At 36.6% G+C, this 17,759-nt stretch overlaps 1 non-coding gene across 1 annotated transcript; it reads right to left on the reverse strand.

Annotated features, from left to right (window-relative positions):
* Window positions 1-710: 710 nt before the first annotated feature.
* Window positions 711-817, reverse strand: LOC136228211 (small nucleolar RNA R71). Its single transcript, XR_010688543.1, has one exon. It is a non-coding gene; the product is annotated as a small nucleolar RNA R71 (small nucleolar RNA).
* Window positions 818-17,759: the final 16,942 nt, after the last annotated feature.

A 17,759-nucleotide genomic window follows, 5' to 3' on the forward strand; every position in this document is an offset into this window, starting at 1 on the left:
GCTCAACAAGTTTTTGGCGCCGTTGCCGGGGAACGCCAAAATTTTTGACAAAATTTTAAATTTTTCATGTTTATTTCGAATCTAGGTTTAAACATACTTATTTTAACTTTTATAATTTAAAAGTTTTCATTTACTAATTTATATATTTATCAAATTCTGTTTTGTAGGTAGTTTCGGTTCGTGCAAGATTTCAGGTTCATGCGTAGTTCTCGAAATTCAGGCATTGCACCAGACCCTATAGACCTAGAAATTGAGAAAACCATTAGGAAGACCAAGAAAAATAAGAAAAACAAAAATAAGACCCCAGTAAAAACACATACCGAGCCAGAAAAAATGGCAGACCCACCAACACTTATGGAATACGCTAGGCCAGGTGTGGCCAGTGTAACCAATAGTATCGTTAGACCCAGAATCACCGAAAATCAATTTGAAATTAAGCCAGCTTTGCTTTATATGTTGCAAAATAATGTAACATTTTATGGGTTACCTAACGAAAATCCTAACACCCATTTAACAAATTTCCTAGAAATTTGTGACACATTTAAAATCCCAGATGTGACTGCAGAAGCAATCAAACTTCGCCTCTTTCCTTTCACTTTGAAGGATAGAGCCAAAGAATGGTTAACTTCTATGCCAGCCGCAACTTTTGCCACTTGGGAAGAATTAGCCCAAGCGTTTTTATCTAAATATTTTCCTTTAGCAAAAACGCAAGAGTCATAAAGGAGTTAACATCTTTTTCTCAAAATGATAATGAGACTCTTTATGAAACTTGGGAACGTTTTAAAGAACTTCAACGTTTATGCCCACACCACCAATTACCCGCTGAACTTTTAATGCAAACATTTTACAATGGACTAAATCCTACAACTAGGGGTTCATTAGATGCTATGTCGGGAGGGCTATTTATGAAGAAAACATCAGCCCAAGCGAGAGAACTTTTGGAGGAAATGGCAATCAACAGCAGTATGTGGCCCGCGGAACGTGGACATATGCCGGTGGCAAAACCATCATCCTCAACCTCATCGTCAGTTAAAGGTATAGTTGAACTTGATCCAGTCGCGATGCTACAAGCCCAATTTTCTGCTTTATCGCACAGACAAATTTATGGCACCGCGTGATATCAATGGTAATCCAATCCAAACGGATGTGGACTACGAAAATATGAGTGAGATCGAATAGGTAAATTTTGTCCAAGGGAAAAACCAAACTAATAATCCTTATTCTAATACTTATAATTCTGGATGGAGGAATCATCCTAACTTTAACTGGAAAGATAACAGTAACAATAATGCAAGTGCTAATCAAAATCGTACCACAAATTATCAAAATAAGTCAAGAGATACGATTAGCACTTTATCTTCTAAAATCGACAAGTTTATAGATGCTATCAGTGGAAAAATAAGTAATCACACCGATGGTTTTAAACGGATCGAAAATAAATTCGATCAGCTTATTAAAAACCACTCATCTAGCATCCATAATTTGGAGGTTCAAATTGGTCAACTTTCTAAATCAATTCCATCCCGAAAAGAGGGAAATCTTCCCAGCCATACGGAAGAAAATCCGAAAGAGTAGGTGAAGGCTATTACTCTTCGTTCAGGAAAAAATTATCAAGGGCCTAAAATGCCCAAAGATGTAACATTACAAGGAACTGATTTACCAAAGTCCAAGAAGATATCTTAAACACAAATATTTCACCATCTGAGCAGGTACCAAAACTTTTGTACCCAAACCACCTTTTCCACACAAAGTCCGAAATAAGGACTATGATAAACAACTTCTAATGTTTTTGGATAAACTTAAAAATTTGCACATCAATTTAACGTTTATGGATGCAATAACACAAATTCCTAACTATGGTAAGTTTTTAAAGGATTTGATTTCGAAGAAAATCAATTGGGAAGGAATTTCATCCATTTCGTTAACTGAAGACTGTAGTTCAATAGTATCAAGTAATTTGCCCACTAAACTCAAAGATCCCGGATGTTTTACTATTCCGTGTAAGTTGGGAGATATTGAATTCCCAAGTTGTCTTTGTGATTTAGGAGCAAGTATAAACTTAATGCCATTGTCTATTTTTAACAAGTTAGGTTTAGAAGAAGATATCAAACGTACCAATATGGTTTTGCAATTAGCGGATCAAACCACTAAAAGGCCATATGGTATAATTGAAGATGTTTTAGTCAAAGTCGATAAATTTATTTTTCCTACCGATTGTGTTATATTAGACTTTGCATATGATGTAAATTGCCCTTTAATTTTTGGTAGACCGTTTATGAACACGGGACGCGCTTTAGTAGATGTGTCGGAAGGGAAGGTAGTTTTAAGGATAGGAGAAGATAAGGTCGAGTTTAACATGAACAAAGCAATGAAATACCCTATGGAGGAATTCGCTTGTATGAAACTTGATTTAGTCGAGGAATGTGTCAATGATGTAATTCATAGTGAAGAAATAATTGAACCTATAATAGATGATGAATTAGACGATAAGGACCCAGAGCCTTTGATTCGAGAAGATGGAACAGTTCTGCCTTCAATTGTAACACCCCCTAAATTAGAACTTAAAGAGTTACCCAGTCACTTGAGGTACGCTTTCTTAGGCGAAGGCGATTCTCTACCTATAATTATTTCTAACAAATTAACAAGCGATCAAGAAGAAAAATTGAAACAAGTTGTTAGAAATAGGATAGGAAGTATGGGATGGCAAATTTCAGACTTAAATGGAATTAATCCTAGTATAGTAATGCATAGAATTCACTTAGAAGAGGATAAGCCATCTAAAGCGGATAGGCAAAGACGCTTAAATCCGAACATGAAAGAAGTTGTCAAAAATGAGATTACTAAACTTTTAGACAATGGAATCATTTATCCGATCTCAGATAGTGAATGAGTTAGTCCAATCCATTGTGTACCTAAAAAAGGAGGCATAACTGTTGTAAGAAATGATGAAGGTGAACTGATACCTACACGAACCACCACCAGTTGGAGGGTTTGTATAGACTATAGGAACCTAAATAAAGCTACTAGGAAAGATCATTTTCCTCTACCTTTCATTGATCAAATGATCGAAAGGATAGCCGATCATGCATTTTACTGTTTTCTAGACGGTTATTCCGGATTCTTTCAAATTTATATTTACCCGGATGACCAAGATAAAACAACATTCACATGTCCTTACGGAACTTTTGCATATAGGACAATGCCTTTTGGTCTATGTAATGCACCAGCAACTTTTCAACGGTGTATGACAGCAATATTTAATGACTTCATTGAAGACATAATGGAAGTTTTCATGGATGATTTTTCAGTTTATGGAGATTCTTTCGATGCATGTTTACAGAACTTAGATAAAGTATTGTCTAGATGTGAGGAAACGAATTTAGTATTAAATTGGGAAAAATGTCATTTCATGGTAGACGAAGGAATTGTTTTAGGTCATAAGATTTCAGAAAAAGGTTTAGAAGTGGACAGAGCAAAGACTCCCGTTATAGAAAAATTACCCCCACCAACCACTGTTAAGGGAGTAAGATCATTTTTAGGACATGCAGGTTTTTACAGAAGATTTATAAAGAACTTTTCTGTAATTTCCAAACCACTTACTAATTTGCTTATGAAGGATTCAACTTTTGATTTTAATAAAGATTGTTTACAAGCTTTCAATACTTTGAAAACGGCTTTAGTCAGTACACCTATAATATCAAAACCCGATTGGAATCTACCTTTCGAAATTATGTGTGATGCAAGTGACTTAGCTGTAGGATGTGTATTAGGTCAAAGGAAGGATAAGAAACTTCATGTTATATATTATGCGAGTCACACATTGTCTGGTGCACAACTAAATTACACCACAACTGAAAAAAGAAATGTTAGCAGTAGTTTTTGCATGTGATAAGTTCTGATCTTATTTTTTAGGATCTAAAGTTATCATTTATACTGATCATGCAACTTTACGATATTTATTTGCTAAGAAAGATGCAAAACCACGTCTAATTAGATGAGTTTTACTATTGCAAGAATTTGACATTGAGATTAAAGACAAAAAGGGTGTTGAAAACCTGGTCGCCGATCATCTATCAAGACTTGAGGATGAAAACGGTCCCATCGGTGAAAATTCAGGCATTCGAGATGATTTCCCCGATGAACATCTCATGCAATTACAAAGTGTCATAACTCCATGGTATGCGGATATAGCCAATTACTTAGCTGCACATGTTGTGCCAGATGGATTGACTTACCAGCAAAAGAAGAAATTATTTTCAGAAGTTAAGAAATATTTTTGGGAAGATCCATTCTTGTTCAAAACATGCGGCGATGGAATATTTAGGAGATGTGTTAGTGAGTTTGAACATGAATCTATAATGATAGAATGTCATGCTAGCGCTTACGGAGGTCATAATAGCGTAAGCAAAACAGCAGCTAGAATACTTGAATGCGGTTCTTTTGGCCTACTATGTTTAAAGATGTCCGTTCATTTATTATCCGCTGTGATAAATGTCAAAGAACGGGGAATATAGGAAGGAGAGATGAAATGCCTCTTAAGAACATATTGGAAGTTGAAATCTTCGACGTATGAGGAATTGATTTCATGGGTCCTTTTCCTCTTTCTTTATAATCCTCATAACGAGCATTCTGTATGTCCTTCCATACTGTTGTTAAGCAACCGCTAAAGGCACAATACTTTTCCATAGACGCATCCCCCATGTAGTGCGCTCTAAGTTAATTTTATACATCGACATCGTTCATATTCAAGGAGGAAAGAAAACTTGGGTGGAGTAAATCTTCTTGTACTAAAGAATCCCCTTGACCTTTTAGAAAGTTCAACCCGCAGCTTCACATCTTCTTCTTATTATTCTTAGGACAAGGAGTAGATCCTTTCTTACGCTATTTGGTAGATCCTTTCTTGAATGCTTACACCGCAGTACCTCTTTTGGCGTAGCGGAGAGATTGCCACTAGACTGTAAGGGTAGGCAAAAATTATATATTAGTAGCCGTAGATTATGTTTCAAAGTGGGTTGAAGCAATTGCAACCCCGACAAATGATTCTAAGGTAGTTGTTAGTTTTTAAATTCAATATTCTGTCGATTTGGAGTTCCTAGAGTTATGGTAAGCGACGGTGGTACTCATTTCGTAAATAGAGCTTTTGAGTCACTTATGAAAAAATACAGAGTACACCATCGTATCTCTACACCGTACCATCCTCAAACGAATGCTCAAGCAGAAATTTCAAATAGAGAACTCAAATGGATACTTGAGAAAACAGTCTCGTCTTCTAGAAGAGACTGGGCACATAAACTTGACGATGCACTATGGGCATACCGTACTGCATTTAAAACACCTATCGGGATGACACCTTATAGATTAGTCTATGGTAAAGCTTGTCATTTTCCGGTTGAATTAGAACATAAAACATATTGGGCTATAAAAACCCTTAATTATGATTTGCAGAGCGCAGGAAAAAAGCGTTTGTTTGACTTAAACGAGTTGGATGAATTACGCTATTTGTCCTACGAAAATGCGAGCATTTATAAGGAGAAAATTAAAAAGTGGCATGATGCCAAAATCAAAATTAAAAACTTTAATGTTGGAGATAAGGTCTTACTTTTTAATTCGAGATTAAAGTTATTTCCAGGTAAGCTAAAATCTAGATGGGCTGGACCATTTTTGGTTGTTCAAACATTTGATTACGGAACATTGGAGCTAGAAAAGTCTAATGGCGACCGATTTAAGGTCAATGGTAATCGTTGCAAAATTTACTTCGACGGAGCTCCTATTCAAGCAATTGAATCCGTGGATAAATTTTATAAAAATTAATTTCTTTGATTTTTATGTTTTTTAATTTATAGTTTTTCTTATCTTATGTTTATAATTATTATTCTTTTCTTTTTAATTTATTTGTTTTCTTTTTAATTTATCAATTTTTATTTTTAATTTATTTACTTTAATTTTAATTTTAATTTTTATATATTTATCATTAAGTACAAATGAGTTTTATTCACATTAAAATTTTAATTTAGTCATGTTTTAAAATTTTCATTAAGTGTTAAGTGTTATTGAGAAATTATATGTGCAGAAATCTCAGTTGAGATTTTCTATGTTCCAGGATTTGGAAATCTCAGTTGAGATTCCGAAAATCTCAGTTGAGAGATTTTCTGTCTTTTACAATTGAAATAACTTTAAGGGATTACAATCTTTTTCCTTTAAAATTTTCTGTCAGTTGAATCAAAGAGGTATCACTTTGACACCTATTTCTTTCTAACAGACATAACCTTTCACTATTAGTTCTTATATATTCCTGTAGGATCAGACTTCTTCCATTTTACTTCATCTTTCTAAATTTCTTTCTCAAGTTCTCAAATCCTACAGACTTCATTTTTCTTTTCTATCACAGACATGACTAATTCTTTAACCGGTTTAGATGTTTTTAGTCCTAATAATACATCTAGCAAGCTAATTAAGGACGATTGTGTATTCTTCTTTCACAAGTTTTTATCATTTTCCTTATTTGTTCGGGTTGAAAGTTCAAAAGTGCAAGTTCGTGATTTGGTTGTGTTTGATGCTATTTTTAAGGGTTTGACAATTGATAGTATTGAAATGATATTTACTAATTTAGTTCGAGCTTCCAAGTCCCGCAATAAGCAAGTGCCTATGGGTAATTTAATTACCGACATTGTTTTGGACGCTCGAGGTGAATTAGCGGATTATCAAAATATGTCTCATGTTGGTTTACCATCATTAGATCTCACGGCACTACAAAGGGCCAATTTATTGAAGAAGTTGGGACCACCCGCCTTTATCTCTTATGCGGATCGCACAAGGCGTGTTTTTGCTACCATGAGTAGTGAAGCCTCGGGTTCACAAGGTTTAGGTGCCCAAGATGATGATGATGAGGATGAAGAGGAATTTGATGAAGAAGAAGAGGCGGAGGAGAATGTTGATGTTAATGCGACCGAGCAAGCAAATGTGGAACCGAATGAAGAAGAACAAGTTGGATGGCAACGTGTTTTGACACAAATGAACGAGCATAACCGTCACATGAATTTACGGTTAGATGAAGTCGTTGCCAATAATGCCGAAATGAGTTCAAGGATCACTACATTGAGTCGTGAGCACAAGTCTACTCGTCGCCGTATGCTCTCTTTCTTCCGATGCCAATGAGTTGAGACTACTCCTTCTCCACCACCATCACCTTGATAGGTTTTATCGTTTCTCTCTTTAACTCATTTTCGTTATTATTATTATGTTTTATTCGGTTTAGTACAATATTTTTTAATTATGTTTGGTACAATTATTTTTTTTTTAAATGTTATGGTACTAAATTTTTCATCTCTAATTCGTATGGTTTATTTTCGTACTATTTTTCGTGTTTTATCGCTTTTTGCACCAATGAGGACATGGTCCAAATTAAGTGTGGGAGGAGATATTTCATATTCATTTTAATTTTAAGTACGAATGAATGCCACGAATGAGAATGAATGCTATTTATTTAAATGCATGTTGTTATTCAAGTTTAAGTAAAGTATATAATGCAACATTTTCAAAACAAAATGCAACATTTTTATATAAAGTGCAACACTTTTCAAAAATAATAGCAATTTTTTCATAAAGGATAAATTTTTGTTAAAGTAAATATTTCATATGTTTTCAAACATTCTTTTAAAAATAAGCATATTTTAAGGTTATCATTATTGGTAGAAATAATATTTCTATACGGGCTATATTTTTACAAATATTTTTACAAATCTCCGATACGATTTTATAAAAAACGTCTCGAGTAAATGTATATAAGTAAAATTTCTTTAGTTTCAAATCTCTACTTTATATCATGAATTCATTATAAATATAAATCTTATTTTCAATTTTCAATTAGGTTTATAGGCATAAATCGAACTAACAAATTTAGCTTTTTAGCTCGATATTATTTTTCCGTCTTACATTAAAAACCAATTGAAGTTTTTAAGGAAACTTTAGCCATAATACATGTTGAATTTCAAGTCAATATAGGATGAATGTGCTATTTTTCTTTCCCAATTTTACTTTCATATTAATTAAATCAAGTAGTCGTATTCTTAACTTTTGGCCACGATTGAGACCACCCTTATCACAATCGAGGTATGAAAGGAAAGAACATTAAGTACCGTTTACTTTTGGCCACGATTGCGACCACCCTTATCACGGTCGAGGTATGAAAGGAACGTTCAAAATTAAAGCAAAATTAAACGTGTTTAAAGTTTTAAGTAACGATTGCGTCCACCCATGGCATGGTCGGTACCTCTTAAACGAACACGAAAGCCAATAAATGCGTATAAAGTTACGATCGAGACCACCCTTATCTTGGGCGTAACTAAGCAAATATATTAAACCCAAGTCCTTAATAAATCAATATTTGTAATAGTTTAGGTTTGGGAAAGGAAATTTTGTGCTTAGAAATGCCTTGAGACGAAAGATTCGGAAACATGCGTGCTTACACCGTCCCGAATACTTCAATATAAAAATTGAAATACAAGACGAATGATATATCTCTTTTCTACTAGCTAGTTTGATACTTTGCGTATAAATTTACCATGATAAGTTTATCTTTCGGTTTAACTAATTCAAGAAGAAATATATGGGTATATATTCTATTTATAAAGAGATTGATTAAAGAATAAATTCAGTGAAATTTTGCTCGGGACTAGCAAAAGCTTAAGTGTGGGAGTTTGTTAAGCCCAAAATATACCTAAAATATCATATATAAATACGTTAAATTTACATTAAAATCGTGTTAATTATATTAATTTGGAATACTTTTACGTCTTTATTTACTTCTTTGATGCAAGGTACCTAAATATTTGGTAAAATCCAAATAGGAGCGAAAACAGAGCTAAAACGGAGCTAAAATGGAGGAAAAACCTTAAAAACATACCGAGAATGCATATCAGTCAGAAGAACGCTCGAGGAGGACGAAAAACAGTCGAACGCCAGGGAGGAAAACTCTCTGTCGCGACTGAGATTCTCAAAATCTCAATCACGACTTGCGGAGGCCAGACCGGGGGAAAACAATGTTTTCAAGCTCGCCCCTATCGTGACTGAGATTTTCAGAATCTCAGTCGCGACAGCGAACCTCCCTGCACACAAAACACATGTTTAAATTCGGAAAAACGCGTCTGTTCGTTCGGATAAAAGAAACCCTTCACCAGCAGACACGACCCATCATTTGCAACCCTTCAACAACTATAAATAAGTGATCCATTTCAGAATTGAAGAGTTTGGAAAAGTTAGAGAAATTAGAGAAGAAAGTTGTTATGTTGAGTTTCTGATTCAGAAAAGAATCAGAAAGTTAGATTTCATTTCTGTAAGCAATCGTGCTGTACTCGAATTGTTATTAGATTAGTTATAAACACAGTATTAGTTTAGTTTTCATTCTGATAGTGGACGAGACCAGTCTCTATTCCAAAGATCCGGCGAGAAGAATTGACGGCTGAAGCGCATAAGGTTTGACAAGCCTACGAAGTTTGAGAGAAAGTTGACGACCCGGATCTCAAAGCCTTCGTTACCATGCTATCCAAGTTTCTACTTCTCTGTTAACTTGTGAAAATTCACATTTCAATTAATGATATACTTATTTATTCAATATATTCTTACTGTTGTTATTTTGATATTGTTCTGACAAAATGATTTTCAAAATGATATATTGGTGTTTTTATTAAAACGTTTTATTCCATCTTATTCTTATAAGAACTTTGTTGAACACTTAACAAATTTAGTTTTTATGGATGACATGATCGCTGATCGCGGCTTATCAGAAGTAAAACACTAGTTTGATTAAGGTAGGAATCGTCTCTACGCTAGAGGGATTTCTATGGTTCGAAGCCATTTAATTGAGTAAATCGCTATATTGTTACATGTCTATAATCTCACAAAGTTAAAGTTGTTTATTTTGCTTTATGAAAATAAGATCTATTTCATTCCAATTACGGAAGCATCTGTTTTGTAATCAAAATTCCAAAACGGAATTATTCTCTAAACTTGATATAATACTTCTATCTAATCCTAATTTACCAAAACCAACACAATCAATTAAACGTATTTCTTTTATTAAACCTAAACACGTGATTAAACTGAATTAAATAAAGTTTTAGTTAAAAAGCGTTCCCTGTGGGTTCGATATCTTTTATTACTACAAGCGTATACCGTGCACTTGCGGAAATCGCTCAACAGTGGATCAACACCGAAGGGAGATGGAATATAAAGTTGGAGATAAAGTGTTTTTAAAAATATCCCCATGGAAAGGAATAGTTCATTTTGGCAGAAGAGGGAAGTTGAATCCAAGATACATCGGGCCTTATGAGATCATTGAGAGGTTTGGACCATTGGCTTATAGGTTAGCTTTACCACCAGAATTGTCTTTAATACATGATGTATTTCACGTTTCAGTATTAAGAAGATATAGATCAGACCCAAGTCATATGATTCCTGAACCTGAGATTGCAATAGTGAACACAGACTTGACTATTCGTGAGCAACCTTTAGAGATTTTGGGACGAGAAATGAAACGACTTAGAACCGTGAAATTCTGATGGTTAAGGTGAGATGGAGTCATAATCAAACATTTGATGAGGCAACTTGGGAGGTAGAAGAAAATATGAGGACACAATATCCTTACCTATTTGAAGCTTCTAGTAAGTGAATTTCGGGGACGAAATTCTTTAAGGGGGGAAGAACTATAACATCCCCAAAACCCTAACATATGATTCTTCCCACATTCATATATGTTTTCATGATTGAATACATACATTTTAGATTCATCTCATTGTCATTAGAAGTTTCGTATTCATAATGCGATTACCGTGCGATTAGGAGGCGATTAGTGTGTCGTTAAGATGTAACGATTGCTTAATTGAGTTTGGACTTAAATGAATGAATGCATATATCCGTAATTGAGTAAATTAGACTTATGGAGGGATGGAAATGAATTTTAGTAAGTAAGCACCTCACAAAGCATGATGTCACTCAAGTAAGACAAAGTATGCCTCTTTGATTTCAAAAGGATGTATACAACTCATTCCTCCTCATTTCCAGCCACAATTTCGACCATTATCTTCAGAAAACCTTCCTTTGACGTATCCTAAACCTCTCCAAACAAAACTCTTCCAATTTCTTCCATTTTCAAGCCAAACAAGACAAGTTAGGAAGCATACTAGGTGATAGACACAAGTTGAAGGGTAGTATGCTGTTTTAGCTTGTTTTCTATGAGTTTTAGATTCTGAAATACCTAGGTATGATCATAGGATTTGTTGTGGATGAATTGTGATTGATTTTGTTGAGTTTTGGTGTTGTTTAAAGTGATTATAGGCTGTCCAAATGAAATATATGTATCAAGTGCCCTAAACAGAAATATAGGGTACTGCTTTCAGTCATCTTGGAGCATGTTTTTCATCTTGATATTGTTCGAATTTGAAGATACATAAAGAATAAAATATTTTCCTATATATGTTATAAAACCCTATGTAAAATATGAGACTTTAATTCCATATATGGATGAAGAAAACCTAGATGGAACATGACTGCCTCGAAATTGAATGTCATGTGAGGCAGCCATGTTGATGTAGCATTTTGGGGACCTTAGACTCATAATTTGGGAAAGTTTATTCATACAAAAGTGTTCCTAACTACGTGAAGTATATGTTTGTAAAAGGATTTGACAATCCAATGTGTTTAGTGTGAGCTAGGTTGAGTGAATTATGGTAGATGCAAATCTGGGTAGTCTGTTTCTTGGATGGAAACAGGACAGAATCCTTTTGCATGCCTTATATTATGTATACGTGATATTAAAGTGAATTTTAGATATGTTATACCCATATATGTAAAGTTTCAATAGGTTCAAGAAACAGGGCATTTGAATTCATATAGAGAAAGTTATGGCAGAATGTGTGCAAGTAGGTCATGTGATGATCTAAGACAAAAGGATTAGATTGCATGAACTTTGTGGAGTTAGTGTCTTGTAAATCATATATCATTCATTAGTTTATATTTTCATTAATTTTATGTTATGGATAATTGTATAAATGTTATATGGCATTAGGAGGACAAGGTGCAATTGAACGTACACCCGATCGTGTAGAATAGATCGAACTGAGTGCGACGGTAAGCATATTGCTTATATATGTGTATGAATGTATTGTGCCTTATGACTTGTTGAGTGTGAGATGTGGTTGAATCTAACGTGAATTATGTTTGAGTGTTTGTGATACGTTATGATTGATAAGAAAGTGATATGATTGAGTATGTTGTAGTGTTATGAGTAAATACGGCATGTTGAGCCTTGTGCACATACTGGAACTGAATAATGGTTGGATAATATATGAATATGAGCTTACTTAGATGGATACGTGAAATGGTCCAAGTTGAGAGTGCTATACGAATATTGTGAGCCGGAAGCACATGTGTTGATATATATGAGTACGTGAGTTGAGTTTAACTCCCTCATAGCACAGATGATTGTATTCCGAATTTAGTGAGCCGGAATACAGATTGGGCCCAAGGACCATTTTATATATATTGTCTAAGTATAGCAAGGCCTTTCTAAAATAAGTATTACTATACTAAGTGAAACAAGTGAATATCTTTCTATTGGAAATTCTAACTTGGTACTGATGATATATTTTGATTTGTGCTCTTTACATTACTTTTGTATATACATATATGCGTAATATGTTTATTGAGTAGGCAACTCACCCCTTGCTGATGCGTCTCCGTAGAAGACTCACTAAAGGATAAGTGTACCCCGTCGTTATCAAGTAATAAAATCTGGAAAGTCCAGGTATCGAATCCACAGGATTTATTTACTACAAGTATCGAGCTACTCGGTCTCAGGTGTTATCTAGGCTGTGTGGGGTTTGAGTTGCTTTGATTAAGTTAAACTACTCCTAGGTTGAATTACTCTACTCCTAGCTAAGTTATTCTAATTCGAACTAAGTTATTCTACTCCTAATTAAGTTAAACTACTCCTAATTAAGTTAAACTACTCCTAGGTGATCTTTCACTAATGCAATTACTCGAAGGAACATGGTATGAACGATAATAATGAAGTTAGATTACTAGGTCAACACATTCAAAACCTAATCTAAGTCACTTGTATTCAAGGCGATTAACCCTACTTACCCTCCTGAAGTCCCTAGTGCATGATTCCCTTGTAAGGCCGGAACTAGGTCTAAGGCTCAGCAATTTGGGCTTAATCAACTAAGAGGTCGTCAATCTCCTAGGCTTTGACTAGGTCAGATTCAGCTCACAATATGTGCCTACTAGATTTTGGGGCTTTTGAATGAGTTAAACCAATTGAATAAAGCATAAGACAAATATTAAATTAATGAATCATAGAACAAAACAAGAGCTAAAATATTATTAAAGGCGAAAAATATTGTCACGGGATACAATTAGCCTAGGATTCATAGACTGTATCAAAGGGTACAAACATAGTAAGATAAAAGGTGATACGAAAATCCCTTTCAGGGAACCTGTCTACCCTGCAGCCGGCTTCCTAGGTCTTAAGTGTTGGTCCCTTATAAGGTTGCAAATATAGTTCCAGGGGGGGTTAGGAACTATTTTACCTTTTTTAAAATAAGTTGGGCAGATTTCTTTTCTTCAAGAAAAGTTTATCTAACAGCGGCGCTTACCACTCAGCAAGACACTGGCTTAGTCAACTAGTGACTAGGACAGCTTCGTTGCTTAGGTCAGGAAATAGCACTTAGAGTCTATTCCTGAACCTTCTCGTTGGTAGCGCACAACTCAGCTTGACCTCTTTTACTTGGTCAGTTTTAGTTTGTTTTAAGCAAGCAATATGAATAAGGAGTTAAGGTTTAGAAATACTTCACTCAGCAGATTTATCCAGGTTCGGCTTCTTCTAAGCCTACGTCCTGTCCCCGGAACACCTCCGAGATTTCAAATCCTCTACTGAGCTCTTTAAAAGTAGAGCCTCAAACCTTTTACAATATCAGCAATTGAGTATGACAAGAGTACCTTCCTCTATACTTCTACTCAATCTTAATCTCTCCGCTGAGTACTTAAAACCGAGTACCCAGCCTCTCCTTTCTACTTCTAGAAATGATAAAGATTTTGTCCTAAACAACAATTGCTAGAACACCTTAGATGATTGAAAAACAATCACTCTAGACTTTTACACAAATGAATAGACTTTGTAGTGTAAGAACTTTACTTTGCTTTTGATGGAGAACTTTTGTATACGTTTGGTCAGCGTAGCGGCTCTTGCTCAAAGTTCTCTGCAGAATGTGGATTCTGAATGGACTATTTATAGAGAGCTGTGAGAGCTTCTGGTTATTTCGAATTAACTGTTGGAGAGAAACGGCTACAGGTCGCTTTCACTGAGTCTGCCAGCAGTTCTCGTTAGCCAATCAGATTCCAGCGTCTTCTGTTCTTCGGTCAGTGAGTCAGTATGTTCCACCATTTTGGGTAATGTCAACCAGACAGCTTGTTGTGTCTTCTGACCTTTACCTAATGAGGAAATACTTTGTCTGGAAGCTGTCTTATGGTCAGTAGCTGTCCTGCACGTTTTGTCGAGACAGCTCAGCAGCTTCATACCAAAGTTGTCTACGTGGATCTTCTCGATCCTTCTTTACTCAGCATGCGTTTCATCACTTTAACGGCGACGTTTTGGAGATACGCGAGCTGAGTGATCTTTGGCTTGTTTGACTTGGGCCTTGATTTCCATATAGGGCTTGAGCCTTATGATCTTTATGTCTTATGATAAATTATAAACTCAACATTGAACAAACACATTAGTAACACTAAATCAAAGCATTTAAACTTAGTGTGTTATAGAATATTTACTTTCACTTAATTAATTTTGTCAAATCAAAATCCTGTGGAAAGGTGTTTCAACAAACTCCCCCATTTTGATGTTGGCAAAACTAATCAGCAAGGAACTCAGTATGAGCTCCCCCATGATAGTTGACCTTTTTAATTAAGTGAACTCCCCCGTAAGGATAGAACTACTGACTTAGTTTTATTCTAAACATTCTAAGGTTTGGCTGAATAAGCCTAAGATCAGTTTTCAGTTATAGGTCAGCTTATGGGTCATATTCTATTTTACTCAGAATTCAGCGAAAGTAATGTATAGTGACAGAGCGCGCTGAGCAAATTATTGTTCAATGAGTTCTTTATCAGAATGTTTCATAAGATCATAGTATGATGTCAAACATGTTATCAGCATATCATTTAGTCAATAAATATTATAAGTGTTAAGCATAGCTGATATAAACGAAGTATGATATATTGATAGAAGTCAGCAGTTGCACAGCAAAAATAAATTAGCAAAAATTAAGACCTAGCCTAACTATTTCTTTTTCTTGCCCTGTGACTGACTTTTCTTGTACTGACGTTGCTCATGCTGAGCTCTAGCAGCTTGCGCTTTCTCCCCCGTTTTGTCAACTTCAGGGAGCTTAAACGCATCAGTTAAGACAGCGCGAGTCAGTTCTTGTGAAAGCTCTTTGAGTTTGTCAGCACTTTCATTTAGCCCATAAAAAATGCCAATGCCATCAGCGGATACTTCGACTGGTATATGAAGATCAGCAGCACTGAGCATATTCACACTGAAGGCTTGTGCTTTGGCTTGCCAAATGAGAGCTTCAGTGAGACCAGCAAAGACTTGGTGAAAGGTTTTTAAGAGTGCTGAGTCATAATGATGACGCTGGATATTGTTATGACGGATGTGAGTGAAGGATTGCTGTGCAAGAGATAGCAACTCATTTTGCTTCATCGAGTCAGTATCCATCTCTTGCTTGTTGAGATTAAGGAGCCGAATGGCCTCACCAATTTGCTCGACTGAGCACTGACTATAGGATACCATTTGCTCATTTGTCTTAAGTTGCTCAGTATGAAGCTGAGCAAAGAGCATCTTGAGTTCTGAGGAAGTGGCATAGTCAGTGTTCACAGCAGATAACTTCTGAACTTGCTGATGGAGTGAGTTCAGATGTTGAATTGTTGACAGCTGTATCTCTACCAACTTAGCAATGGAATCCTGCTTAGCTTGCTGGGCTTGTAATGACAGGACGACATTCAGCAAATCCTTGAGTCCCTTGACTTCGTTGAGAAGTAGAGTGACTTGAGAGAGCTGAGTTGCGGCAGGAATTGAAGAACCAGCAGCAGGCGAAGCGGAATGTTGAAGATCGTGGATGAGTGCTTGCACTGAGTCAAGGAGCTTTTTGCCGGACTCAGTGGTATCTCGATGTACATCAGTATGACCAGAAGAAAGTGGGGTGAAAGGAATACCCTGGTCAGTGACTAGATGACTTGGCTCAATCTGCACTTGAGTTGGAGGTAAGTTTGATGGATCAGCAGAGAGGTTGTTGATGATGGAAGTCATAACCCGAACACTGTCTGTGCTGACGGCAGAGGGATGAGGAGTCAGCATTATGCTTGAGGAAACAGCATGGGCAGTGCTTGGTTCAACCTGACTTGTAGAAGTGGTTGAAGTGTTATGCTCGGCATGTTCCTATTGAGAAGAAACAGAGGCTTGTTTTTCCAACGGCGTTGTAGTAGAGGAAGTTGTGGGCCGTTTGAAAAATTTTAATTTGACGGTAGAAGGATCCTTTGTTGTCTTGGAGAGGACAAGTTGAGGAATGGATGGTGGTTGCACAGGAGGGTCACTGACTATTACCTCACTGGCCTTAACCAGTTTTCGCCTTCTACGTGGTGGAGTGGTATGAGGAGCAGGTTCTATTGAATGAGTAGGAGAAGGTTCCTTTTGCTCAGTCTGAATCTGGTCAGCTTGCTCTTCAACTTGTTCAACTCCCGCAGCCAACTCAGTGTCAGTCTGCACAACACCACCTGCTAACCCAGTGTCAGCGTCCTCAGCTTCAATTTCGCTGGCATATTCTTTAGACTCCTCAGCGTCATTCTGACCGCTGGTTTCATCATCTTCTTCTTCTTCCTCAGTATTATCTCCATCAAGTTCTTCCTCAACTTGGGAGGTGAAGTGGTCATCTAACTGGACCTCAGTTCCCTCAGCATCAGTGCCTTGACATTGAGTGAAGTGAGAATCACCCGGTACAATAAAATCCGTCGGTATGACGTCGAGAGGGGCCAGTGTTGAAGACTTCTGCTTCTTCTGAGGGAGCTCAGCAGCTGCCTCAGTGTTAGGCTCATCTTGCCTGCTTCTCTTCTCAGCTGACTTTCCAGCTGACCTCTGCCTCTTTGCTGGAGACACAACATTAGGTGTCTCAGCAGATTTTCTCTTGCGAGAAGCTGGGGCCTTAGTTCTTTGCCCTTTCTTAGGCTCAGCTATAGTCTCCTCAGTCTGATCAGCTTGGCCAGCAGCAGCAGCAGCTTTTCCTTTCTTCAAAGGCTGCCCATATTTCAGTGCCCTCAGCGAGGCCGCTGTGATTTCGGTTCCTCTGAAAGATTCCTCTCCTTCAAGGTCAATCTTGTGGTCGATGAGGATCCTGGTAATGATTGATCCCAACCTCATTGTACCCGTGCTGCGTAGGAACCCAGCAACTAGGAAGACGGGCATGTTGATGGGGGTGTACGTCAGCATGTGCCATATGAAGCACTGTTCAAAGTTCGTTGCTGAGGTCGTGCAGTTTATCTTAGGGTAAATGAAGTAGCTCAGCAGGTAGTGAGCCATCTTTTGGTGCTGTCCCATTGAAGATGCTGAGATCTCGCCTGAGTGACCCTCAGGTTTGCAGAAAGTATGGACGTAGTCGGTCTTGTCCTGATCTCCAGACTTCCTCAACCTCACTCCCTCAGTTTTAAGTTGGAGGAGA

This window comes from Euphorbia lathyris, chromosome 4 (genome assembly GCF_963576675.1).
Source record: "Euphorbia lathyris chromosome 4, ddEupLath1.1, whole genome shotgun sequence".
Classification (NCBI taxonomy): domain Eukaryota; kingdom Viridiplantae; phylum Streptophyta; class Magnoliopsida; order Malpighiales; family Euphorbiaceae; genus Euphorbia; species Euphorbia lathyris.